The sequence below is a fragment of the Pseudophryne corroboree genome, chromosome 5 (assembly GCF_028390025.1).
Source record: "Pseudophryne corroboree isolate aPseCor3 chromosome 5, aPseCor3.hap2, whole genome shotgun sequence".
Lineage (NCBI taxonomy): Eukaryota > Metazoa > Chordata > Amphibia > Anura > Myobatrachidae > Pseudophryne > Pseudophryne corroboree.
The window spans coordinates 671,534,663-671,547,467 of record NC_086448.1 but is presented as its reverse complement, the minus strand read 5'-3'; the positions used below and the strand labels follow the sequence as shown (position 1 = coordinate 671,547,467).

General features: G+C 46.7%; 1 protein-coding gene across 1 annotated transcript in view; it reads right to left on the bottom strand.

The window, feature by feature from the left end:
* RP1 (RP1 axonemal microtubule associated) overlaps positions 1-12,805 on the bottom strand; it is a 1,008,071-nt gene that overhangs the window by 476,915 nt on the left and 518,351 nt on the right. The window lies entirely within an intron of this gene.

Genomic DNA, 12,805 nt, shown 5'->3' with positions numbered 1-12,805 from the left:
ATACGGACTTTTTTGAGTGAGCGTGAGATAGTGAAACCTTTGTTTTTTGATGGCTCAATGTACACAAACTTTGTTTAATAGACAAAGTTATTAAAAATATTGTAATTAATGACCTCCAGGCTGTGTGTATAAGGAGTATATGAAACATTAATGAATTATGTGAATGTAGACATACTTTGTTTAATGCACAAAGTTATTACAAATATTGGCTAAAATTACCTTCAGGCTGTGTGTATAAGGTGTATATGAAACATAAATACATTCTGTGCTTAGACTTAGGTCCCATCACCATGATATCTCATTATGGTATGCAATTATTCCAAAATACGGAAAAATCCCATATCCAAAATACCTCTGGTCCCAAGCATTTTGGATAAGGGATACTCAACCTGTATATGTAAATGATGCTTGATGTGGGGACCAACTTAACAGCTGGACAGGCAAATTCAAATGCCAGCCCGGTTGTGATGTGAGACCGATACAAGAGTGGCCGAACGGTAAGTGTACTGTATTTGCTTACATGGATTGACTGCTCTGTCGGTGCAGCCATGCTCCCTTCACAGGCAGCTGTCTGTGAATTAGAGGCAGCTCTCGGCCAGTGTACCTGTCAGAGGTTGGGCGGAAAAGTTGACCGGTCCAATAATAAGAACATTAACATTAAATAGGCCAAATCAATACGCATTAGGAATTTTGGCACTCAGAAAGTAGAGATGAGCGCCTGAAATTTTTCGGGTTTTGTGTTTTGGTTTTGGGTTCGGTTCCGCGGCCGTGTTTTGGGTTCGACCGCGTTTTGGCAAAACCTCACCGAATTTTTTTTGTCGGATTCGGGTGTGTTTTGGATTCGGGTGTTTTTTTCTCAAAAAACCCTAAAAAACAGCTTAAATCATAGAATTTGGGGGTCATTTTGATCCCAAAGTATTATTAACCTCAAAAACCATAATTTACACTCATTTTCAGTCTATTCTGAATACCTCACACCTCACAATATTATTTTTAGTCCTAAAATTTGCACCGAGGTCGCTGTGTGAGTAGGATAAGCGACCCTAGTGGCCGACACAAACACCGGGCCCATCTAGGAGTGGCACTGCAGTGTCACGCAGGATGTCCCTTCCAAAAAACCCTCCCCAAACAGCACATGACGCAAAGAAAAAAAGAGGCGCAATGAGGTAGCTGACTGTGTGAGTAAGATAAGCGACCCTAGTGGCCGACACAAACACCGGGCCCATCTAGGAGTGGCACTGCAGTGTCACGCAGGATGTCCCTTCCAAAAAACCCTCCCCAAACAGCACATGACGCAAAGAAAAAAAGAGGCGCAATGAGGTAGCTGACTGTGTGAGTAAGATAAGCGACCCTAGTGGCCGACACAAACACCGGGCCCATCTAGGAGTGGCACTGCAGTGTCACGCAGGATGTCCCTTCCAAAAAACCCTCCCCAAACAGCACATGACGCAAAGAAAAAAAGAGGCGCAATGAGGTAGCTGACTGTGTGAGTAAGATAAGCGACCCTAGTGGCCGACACAAACACCGGGCCCATCTAGGAGTGGCACTGCAGTGTCACGCAGGATGGCCCTTCCAAAAAACACTCCCCAAACAGCACATGACGCAAAGAAAAAGAAAAGAAAAAAGAGGTGCAAGATGGAATTGTCCTTGGGCCCTCCCACCCACCCTTATGTTGTATAAACAGGACATGCACACTTTAACCAACCCATCATTTCAGTGACAGGGTCTGCCACACGACTGTGACTGATATGACGGGTTGGTTTGGACCCCCCCCAAAAAAGAAGCAATTAATCTCTCCTTGCACAAACTGGCTCTACAGAGGCAAGATGTCCACCTCATCATCATCCTCCGATATATCACCGTGTACATCCCCCTCCTCACAGATTATCAATTCGTCCCCACTGGAATCCACCATCTCAGCACCCTGTGTACTTTGTGGAGGCAATTGCTGCTGGTCAATGTCTCCACGGAGGAATTGATTATAATTCATTTTAATGAACATCATCTTCTCCACATTTTCTGGATGTAACCTCGTACGCTGACAAGGTGAGCGGCGGCACTAAACACTCTTTCGGAGTACACACTTGTGGGAGGGCAACTTAGGTAGAATAAAGCCAGTTTGTGCAAGGGCCTCCAAATTGCCTCTTTTTCCTGCCAGTATAAGTACGGACTGTGTGACGTGCCTACTTGGATGCGGTCACTCATATAATCCTCCACCATTCTTTCAATGGTGAGAGAATCATATGCAGTGACAGTAGACGACATGTCCGTAATCGTTGTCAGGTCCTTCAGTCCGGACCAGATGTCAGCATCAGCAGTCGCTCCAGACTGCCCTGCATCACCGCCAGCGGGTGGGCTCGGAATTCTGAGCCTTTTCCTCGCACCCCCAGTTGCGGGAGAATGTGAAGGAGGAGATGTTGTTGACAGGTCGCGTTCCGCTTGACTTGACAATTTTCTCACCAGCAGGTCTTTCAACCCCAGCAGACTTGTGTCTGCCGGAAAGAGAGATCCAAGGTAGGCTTTAAATCTAGGATCGAGCACGGTGGCCAAAATGTAGTGCTCTGATTTCAACAGATTGACCACCCGTGAATCCTTGTTAAGCGAATTAAGGGCTCCATCCACAAGTCCCACATGCCTAGCGGAATCGCTCCGTGTTAGCTCCTCCTTCAATGTCTCCAGCTTCTTCTGCAAAAGCCTGATGAGGGGAATGACCTGACTCAGGCTGGCAGTGTCTGAACTGACTTCACGTGTGGCAAGTTCAAAGGGCATCAGAACCTTGCACAACGTTGAAATCATTCTCCACTGCGCTTGAGACAGGTGCATTCCACCTCCTATATCGTGCTCAATTGTATAGGCTTGAATGGCCTTTTGCTGCTCCTCCAACCTCTGAAGCATATAGAGGGTTGAATTCCACCTCGTTACCACTTCTTGCTTCAGATGATGGCAGGGCAGGTTCAGTAGTTTTTGGTGGTGCTCCAGTTTTCTGTACGTGGTGCCTGTACGCCGAAAGTGTCCCGCAATTCTTCTGGCCACCGACAGCATCTCTTGCACGCCCCTGTCGTTTTTTAAAAAATTCTGCACCACCAAATTCAAGGTATGTGCAAAACATGGGACGTGCTGGAATTTGCCCAGATTTAATGCACACACAATATTGCTGGCGTTGTCCGATGCCACAAATCCACAGGAGAGTCCAATTGGGGTAAGCCATTCCGCGATGATCTTCCTCAGTTGCCGTAAGAGGTTTTCAGCTGTGTGCGTATTCTGGAAACCGGTGATACAAAGCGTAGCCTGCCTAGGAAAGAGTTGGCGTTTGCGAGATGCTGCTACTGGTGCCGCCGCTGCTGTTGTTGCGGCGGGAGTCCATACATCTACCCAGTGGGCTGTCACAGTCATAAAGTCCTGACCCTGCCCTGCTCCACTTGTCCACATGTCCGTGGTTAAGTGGACATTGGGTACAGCTGCATTTTTTAGGACACTGGTGACTCTTTTTCTGAGGTCTGTGTACATTTTCGGTATCGCCTGCCTAGAGAAATGGAACCTAGATGGTATTTGGTACCGGGGACACAGTACCTCCAACAAGTCTCTAGTTGGCTCTGCAGTAATGATGGATACCGGAACCACGTTTCTCACCACCCAGGATGTCAAGGCCTCAGTTATCCGCTTTGCAGTAGGATGACTGCTGTGATATTTCATCTTCCTCTCAAAGGACTGTTGGACAGTCAATTGCTTGGTGGAAGTAGTACAAGTGGTCTTACGACTTCCCCTCTGGGATGACCATCGACTCCCAGCAGCAACAACAGCAGCGCCAGCAGCAGTAGGCGTTACACGCAAGGATGCATCGGAGGAATCCCAGGCAGGAGAGGAATCATCAGAATTGCCAGTGACATGGCCTGCAGGACTATTGGCATTCCTGGGGAAGGAGGAAATTGACACTGAGGGAGTTGGTGGGGTGGTTTGCGTGAGCTTGGTTACAAGAGGAAGGGATTTACTGGTCAGTGGACTGCTTCCGCTGTCGGCCCAAGTTTTTGAACTTGTCACTGACTTATTATGAATGCGCTGCAGGTGACGTATAAGGGAGGATGTTCCGAGGTGGTTAACGTCCTTACCCCTACTTATTACAGCTTGACAAAGGGAACACACGGCTTGACACCTGTTGTCCGCATTTCTGGTGAAATACTTCCACACCGAAGAGCTGATTTTTTTGGTATTTTCACCAGGCATGTCAACGGCCATATTCCTCCCACGGACAACAGGTGTCTCCCCGGGTGCCTGACTTAAACAAACCACCTCACCATCAGAATCCTCCTGGTCAATTTCCTCCCCAGCGCCAGCAACACCCATATCCTCCTCATCCTGGTGTACTTCAACACTGACATCTTCAATCTGACTATCAGGAACTGGACTGCGGGTGCTCCTTCCATCACTTGCAGGGGGCGTGCAAATGGTGGAAGGCGCATGCTCTTCACGTCCAGTGTTGGGAAGGTCAGGCATCGCAACCGACACAATTGGAGTCGGACTCTCCTTGTGGATTTGGGATTTCGAAGAACGCACAGTTCTTTGCGGTGCTACTGCTTTTGCCAGCTTGAGTCTTTTCATTTTTCTAGCGAGAGGCTGAGTGCTTCCATCCTCATGTGAAGCTGAACCACTAGCCATGAACATAGGCCAGGGCCTCAGCCGTTCCTTGCCACTCCGTGTGGTAAATGGCATATTGGCAAGTTTACGCTTCTCCTCCGACAATTTTATTTTAGGTTTTGGAGTCCTTTTTTTACTGATATTTGGTGTTTTGGATTTGACATGCTCTGTACTATGACATTGGGCATCGGCCTTGGCAGACGACGTTGCTGGCATTTCATCGTCTCGGCCATGACTAGTGGCAGCAGCTTCAGCACGAGGTGGAAGTGGATCTTGATCTTTCCCTAATTTTGGAACCTCAACATTTTTGTTCTCCATGGCCCTCATTCCGAGTTGATCGGTCGCAAGGCGAATTTAGCAGAGTTACACACGCTAAGCCGCCGCCTACTGGGAGTGTATCTTAGCATCTTAAAAGTGCGAACGAAGTTTACGCAATATTGCGAACAAAAAAAACTTAGCAGTTTTAGAGTAGCTCCAGACTTACTCTGCCTGTGCGATCAGTTCAGTGCTTGTCGTTCCTGGTTTGACGTCACAAACACTCCCAGCGTTCGCCCAGACACTCCCCCGTTTCTCCGGCCACTCCTGCGTTTTTTCCGGAAACTGTAGCGTTTTCAGCCACACGCCCATAAAACGCTGTGTTTCCGCCCAGTAACACCCATTTCCTGTCAATCACACTACGTTCGCCGGTGCGAACAAAAAGCCGTGAGTAAAAATCCTTTCTTCATAGCAGAATTACTTAGCGCAGTCGCAGTGCGAACATTGCGCATGCGCTCTAAGCTGATTTTCACTGCGATGCGAAAAAAAAGAACGAGCGAACGACTCGGAATGAGGGCCCATATTTTAATAGGCACAACTAAAAGGCACCTCAGGTAAACAATGGAGATGGATGGATACTAGTATACAATTATGGATGGACTGCCGAGTGCCGACACAGAGGTAGCTACAGCCGTGGACTACTGTACTGTGTCTGCTGCTAATATAGACTGGTTAATAAAGAGATGTAGTATGTATGTATAAAGAAGAAAGAAAAAAAAACCACGGGTAGGTGGTATACAATTATGGACGGACTGCCGAGTGCCGACACAGAGGTAGCTACAGCCGTGGACTACCGTACTGTACTGTGTCTGCTGCTAATATAGACTGGTTAATAAAGAGATGTAGTATGTATGTATAAAGAAGAAAGAAAAAAAAACCACGGGTAGGTGGTATACAATTATGGACGGACTGCCGAGTGCCGACACAGAGGTAGCTACAGCCGTGGACTACCGTACTGTACTGTGTCTGCTGCTAATATAGACTGGTTGATAAAGAGATGTAGTATGTATGTATAAAGAAGAAAGAAAAAAACCACGGGTAGGTGGTATACAATTATGGACGGACTGCCGAGTGCCGACACAGAGGTAGCTACAGCCGTGGACTACCGTACTGTACTGTGTCTGCTGCTAATATAGACTGGTTGATAAAGAGATGTAGTATGTATGTATAAAGAAGAAAGAAAAAAAAACCACGGGTAGGTGGTATACAATTATGGATGGACTGCCGAGTGCCGACACAGAGGTAGCTACAACCGTGGACTACTGTACTGTGTCTGCTGCTAATATAGACTGGTTGATAAAGAGATGTAGTATGTATGTATAAAGAAGAAAGAAAAAAAAACCACGGGTAGGTGGTATACAATTATGGATGGACTGCCGAGTGCCGACACAGAGGTAGCTACAGCCGTGGACTACTGTACTGTGTCTGCTGCTAATATAGACTGGTTGATAAAGAGATGTAGTATGTATGTATAAAGAAGAAAGAAAAAAAAACCACGGGTAGGTGGTATACAATTATGGATGGACTGCCGAGTGCCGACACAGAGGTAGCTACAGCCGTGGACTACTGTACTGTGTCTGCTGCTAATATAGACTGGTTGATAAAGAGATGTAGTATGTATGTATAAAGAAGAAAGAAAAAAAAACCACGGGTAGGTGGTATACAATTATGGACGGACTGCCGAGTGCCGACACAGAGGTAGCTACAGCCGTGGACTACCGTACTGTACTGTGTCTGCTGCTAATATAGACTGGTTGATAATGAGATGTAGTATGTATGTATAAAGAAGAAAGAAAAAAAAACCACGGGTAGGTGGTATACAATTATGGATGGACTGCCGAGTGCCGACACAGAGGTAGCTACAGCCGTGGACTACTGTACTGTGTCTGCTGCTAATATAGACTGGTTGATAAAGAGATGTAGTATGTATGTATAAAGAAGAAAGAAAAAAAAAACACGGGTAGGTGGTATACAATTATGGACGGACTGCCGAGTGCCGACACAGAGGTAGCTACAGCCGTGTACTACTATACTGTGTCTGCTGCTAATATAGACTGGTTGATAATGAGATGTAGTATGTATGTATAAAGAAGAAAGAAAAAAAAACCACGGGTAGGTGGTATACAATTATGGATGGACTGCCGAGTGCCGACACAGAGGTAGCTACAGCCGTGAACTACCGTACTGTGTCTGCTGCGACTGGATGATAAATAATGATATAAAAAATATATATATATCACTACTGCAGCCGGACAGGTATATATTATATAATGACGGACCTGCTGGACACTGTCTGTCAGCAGAATGAGTTTTTTATAGAATAAAAAAAAAACACCACACAAGTCACACGACGAGTGTTTAACTTTTTCAGGCAATCACAATATAGTATACTACTAACTATACTGGTGGTCAGTGTGGTCAGGTCACTGGTCAGTCACACTGGCAGTGGCACTCCTGCAGCAAAAGTGTGCACTGTTTAATTTTAATAATATGTACTCCTGGCTCCTGCTATAACCTATAACTGGCACTGCTCCCCAGTCTCCCCCACAATTATAAGCTGTGTGAGCACAGTCAGATATATACATAGATGATGCAGCACACTGGGCTGAGCAGTGCACACAGATATGGTATGTGACTGAGTCACTGTGTATCGTTTTTTTCAGGCAGAGAACGGATTATATTAAATAAAACTGCACTGTCTGGTGGTCACTGTGGTCAGTCACTACTAAACTCTGCACTCTCTACAGTACTCCTAAGCTCCAGTAAATCAAGTGTCTCTGTCTCAAATCAATCTCACTCTCTCTCTTCTAATCTAAATGGAGAGGACGCCAGCCACGTCCTCTCCCTATCAATCTCAATGCACGTGTGAAAATGGCGGCGACGCGTGGCTCCTTATATAGAATCCGAGTCTCGCGATAGAATCCGAGCCTCGCGAGAATCCGACAGCGTCATGATGACGTTCGGGCGCGCTCGGGTTAACCGAGCAAGGCGGGAAGATCCGAGTCGCTCGGACCCGTGAAAAAAAACATGAAGTTCGGGCGGGTTCGGATTCCGAGGAACCGAACCCGCTCATCTCTATCAGAAAGGAGAAATGGCTGGTTTGGATGTTTGCTTTTTTCATTTGAATGTAAACTCATTTGTAGGGATTTCTCATTTGTGATGAGCAAACAGAGCAAAATGTGACGTGACATGGAACCTGTATTGTGTGCTGTATTTTTATGTTCAAATCTGTTTTGACTGCATAAACTGCACAATATAAATGTGTTTTTGAAAACGTACATGATGGGGCCAGGGGGCAGATTTACTGAAACTGCATGGTTTTTTCTCACTAAGGGGGTCTATTTATTAACATTATTTTTACTAAAATAATGCGAAAAAGGGTGTTTTCACACCCTTTTACATTTTTTTAGTATCACCTAAATGTATTAGGAAATGTGATGTGGCCAAATTTACTAAAAAAAAAAAAATGTGAAAAAATACCGCAGTGTGCCCTGTGATAAACTCGCAAGTTCACAGGGCAGCACTGCGATAAGCACCCTTTTGCCCAGCTTTCTCTGACCCAGAAGAGTGATCGGCTATGTGTGTCCGATGGACACACAAGCTGATCACAGTGTAAAAAAAAACTAAAAGAACTACAAACAAACAAAAAAACAAACAAACATACTCACCTGTTCAGGGAGCCGGTGTCCGCTGCTCCGGTGAGTGCTGCCGGGCACTGGGTCCCCCATATGCTGCAATGTGACCCCGGTGCAGTAAAGTGATGCTGCAAAATGGCAGCGCACTTTATAGCACCGGGGGTCACAGCGCAGGAGAATGACCCGGCACCCGGCAGCCTCCTGAAGCAGCGCGGACCGGCTTCCTGGACAGGTGAGTATATTATCCTGCTTGGGGGGTCCGCGGCGCGTGGGGGTAGTTGCGACCGTTAGGGGGGGTTTGACCGGGCGGCGGTGGTAGCGTCGATGTCGGCAGGTGCTGCACAGGCGCAACAGGACATCGGGGTATTTTTTTTTACGAAAAATACCCCCATGATGCTGCAAAGAGGCACCGCAGGGACAGAGCTTGACTGCAAGCTCTGTTCCTACATGCGATAATTTATACATCCCTGCGATGTAATCAATTATCGCAGTGCAAGTTTGGGCGATTTTATGACCTGTCATCCGCATCCTGGATGCGGATGGTGATAAATAGGCCTTATTTATCAATGAGTGATAAATTTCACTGTGAGTGATAAATTCACCAGCCAATTTGCTCCTGTCATTTTTCAAACACAGTCATCTCACAGCTTGACTATTGCAACATTTTCTTTACTGGTATCCCACTCTCCCATTTGGCTCCACTCCGATCTGTTCTCCACTCCATAGCTAGACTTATCTTCCTCTCACGCCGCTCCACATCTGCCACTCCACTTTGACAAAACCTGCACTGGCTCCCATTCCCCCACAGAATCCTCTTCAAACTCCTCACCGTCACATACAACTTCAAGGCCCCTCTCTGATTCCACTGCACCATACATCTCCTTCCTCATCACCCTGCATACTCCCGCCCACTCCGTTCGGCCAATGACCATCGCCTCTCATCTACCTTGGTCACTACGTCCCATGAGCGAATCCAAGATTTTGCCCCTGCTGCCCCTCTTCACTGGAACAAGCTCCCTTGCTCTATTAGACTCTCCCCGACTTTGCAAAGCTTCAAACGGGCACTGACAACTCACCTGTTCATCAAAGCATACCCTCTCGGAGGTGGCGAGCTGAAATGTACGAAAAGTGTCCCGGTTGAGCGCCTAAATGGGTGTTTTCGCGATCATGCCTATTACTTTAGTCTGGTTTAGCCCCGCACCCTATCCCTGAATCCCGAAACTCAGCTTCGGGATGTTGGCTGTCAGTGATCCAGCACCAGTCTCCTGAGTGATGTAAAGATTCCGCCCCCGGTCACATGACCACCAACAGTCGGGATGCTCAACACATCCCAATCAGCCTACATACAGAAATTTCCATGTACTAGGCACTACGGACGTACAACCTGCCTAATATTCATCATGCCTAACATATTTAGGAGGTTTTTCTAATGAATCAATAAGCTGCATCCTCATGATTACCCCTGGTGTGTAAGTGACCCAACACCTCTTCATACTAATTAACTGCTCCGGAAGGACAAGCATAATAGTTATGGGGTCCATACATCTGCAATGCTGGAATCCCACAGCTGGTAATGCTGACAGCCGGCACTTCAGGACTATTCCCACTCGTGTCCATGACACCCATAGAGTGGGAAAAGAACCTGTGGCGAGCACAGCCACAGCTCTTTGCGCTCGCCCCACTGCAGGCATACTGGTGGCCAGGATGCTCCTGTTGGGATACTGACAGCCGGCATCCCGGCCGCCGATTAATCATACAGAACCCAAAACAGCCATAGATAGAGGCTTCACATCCATAGACTCCTATGGAACACTGCCCCCTTGTGGCTGAATTAGTGGGCAACAAAATGATATTTTACTAAGACATCAATAATGTTTACTGGTTTTACTTGGAAAGAAAAGCTTTGCAAAATATCAAAATTCCCTATAATGCTCTTTCATTAAACAAACACATAGCACAGGCACCTGGTTCCCAATCGTTGACTATGTGAAAGTTAGCTAAAGTTTTGCACTAAGTTGTTGGGTTGTTGCTTCTCTGGTTATATGTATTAAAGGGACATTACAATGAAAAAAGTTGGTGTTCTATACTTTCAAACAGAGAGCACGGTATTACTATATTACAGAAAATAAAACATCTGGTTTATTTATTAGAACTGCTGTCTGTACAAGATCTGTGAGCAGCGTCCATCTCTCTCCCAGTGATTTGTCTGGCTCTGCGCTCCAGGATCTGCCGCAGACTCCCCCAGCTACAGACACCACCAGCTGCTAACTCATTGTGCTGCAGCCATCTATTGCTTTCAGTACAGTGACAATGGACTGAGAGCAAGAGCCAGAAGCTGGTGCTAACATTACAGCATTACAAGTTAGGGACATGAAACCAGATCAACTGCTATGGCAGTGGTGGCCAACCTGTGGCTCTTGAGCCTCATGCGGCTCTTTCTTTATTCAAATGTGGCTCCCGACACTCTAAAGGCCCGTACAGACTGGTCGATATATCGGCCGTTCTCCTGAACGGCCGATATATCGCGGGACCGTCGGCCAGTGTGTACGGCCGATACGTCTGTGAACTCCGTCGTTCACAGATGTATCGCGTCGGCCGCGCAGCACAGCCGACGGCCAATATATCTACCGATATATTGGCGCGTCGCTGTGTGTGTACGGGGCGGTCGGCCGCCCGCCCGTACACATGCTGCGGCGGCCGGCGGTGATTGACAGATGAACTGGGCGGGCGTGTGTACACGCCCACCCAGTTCATAACGTCAGTCCCCGACGGATCGAGCAGTGTGTATGCTGAACACACTGCTCGATCCGTCCATAGATATATCTGCAGATCAATTGATCTGCAGATATATCTGTAGTGAGTACCCACCTTAAGTCATGTGACCATAACAGATCCGGAAATTGCTGAACTGCAGCCAGACAGTCAGCAGCAGCAGCAGTACTACGGGGACTGAGAACTGAGAGAGCCAGATACTAGAGGTGAGACACCCACTGGCAAATAGAGGACACATAAGGGGCTGCTGCAATGGCACAAGACGTGTTTTCGGGGAGGGATGGGGGCGCTGTAGTGACACATGAGGGTCGTGGCAGGAGTGACACAGGAGAGTGCTGGCAGGAGTGACTCATGGGGGAGCTGGCTGGAGTGACATACTGTATGAGTGTGCTAGCAGGAGTGACACATGAGGTAGCTGGCTGAAGGTACACAGCAGGGTACTGGCTGGAGTGACACGTGGGCGCTGAAGTGTATTATGTGAATCTGGCTTTTTCAATATATTTTATGTGGATCTTTCTCAAATATTTTATGTGGAAGTGGCTTTTTAAATGTATTTTATGTTGGATCTGGCTTTAAAAATGTGGATCTGTTTTTTTAAATGTATTTTATACCAGAGGCGTGGCCTAGCAGGCACAAGGCCACACCCTATTTTTGCATGTGCGCCTGCAGATTGATGTCGGCTCTTTAACGTGCCTAACAAAATGTTTGGCTCTTTGTTTCTGACTGGTTGGCCACCCCTGTGCTATGGGGTAACAAGGAGGTGGTGACGAAGCCTAGTAATATAGGGACACTCTGACTTTCCTCCCCCGAGGATGCTGACTAGAGGCCCCAGTTCTGCTTTCGAAAAGCAGAGCAATGACCCAAGATGCATCACTGAACCCCTAAATCTGGCCATGTGGTTGTGCACTGATCCACCCCTGAAACTATATAACGTACCAGATCCAACTGGGTGTGGCCTACGAGAATAAGGGTAAGGTCCCTGTAGTATCATTATCTTAGTAGTACAGCTGTAGATGGGTTGTTCACATTACAGAGATACGCCTTTAATTTTCTGGAAAAATCAGTTTGTGTATTTTAAATCGGGAAATTGCAGGCATCACTTTTAGCTGTACGAGAAACTCTTAATGGATCAAGTGTGATGAACAGCAATGAATATACAAAGAGAGAACTTCCTGAGGGGATCACGTCCTAAGTGACTGCATTGGCAGCCATAACTGAGACCACACTTAAAAATAACAACAAGCAGTAAAAGAAGTCAGTCTTCTCAATTACCTCCCTGAAAGATCTCATTTCAGCAATGTGCTATGTCTAATTTCAGTTATAACGGAAGCTGGTTGAATTCCAATACATTATCTGGCCTGGCACTAAGCAACGGCCATGGGTAAAAATAAATAGTTAGGTAAGAATCCTGCAAAAAGGTTTTGTAGTAAAGAAAAATGAAATCCATTCAA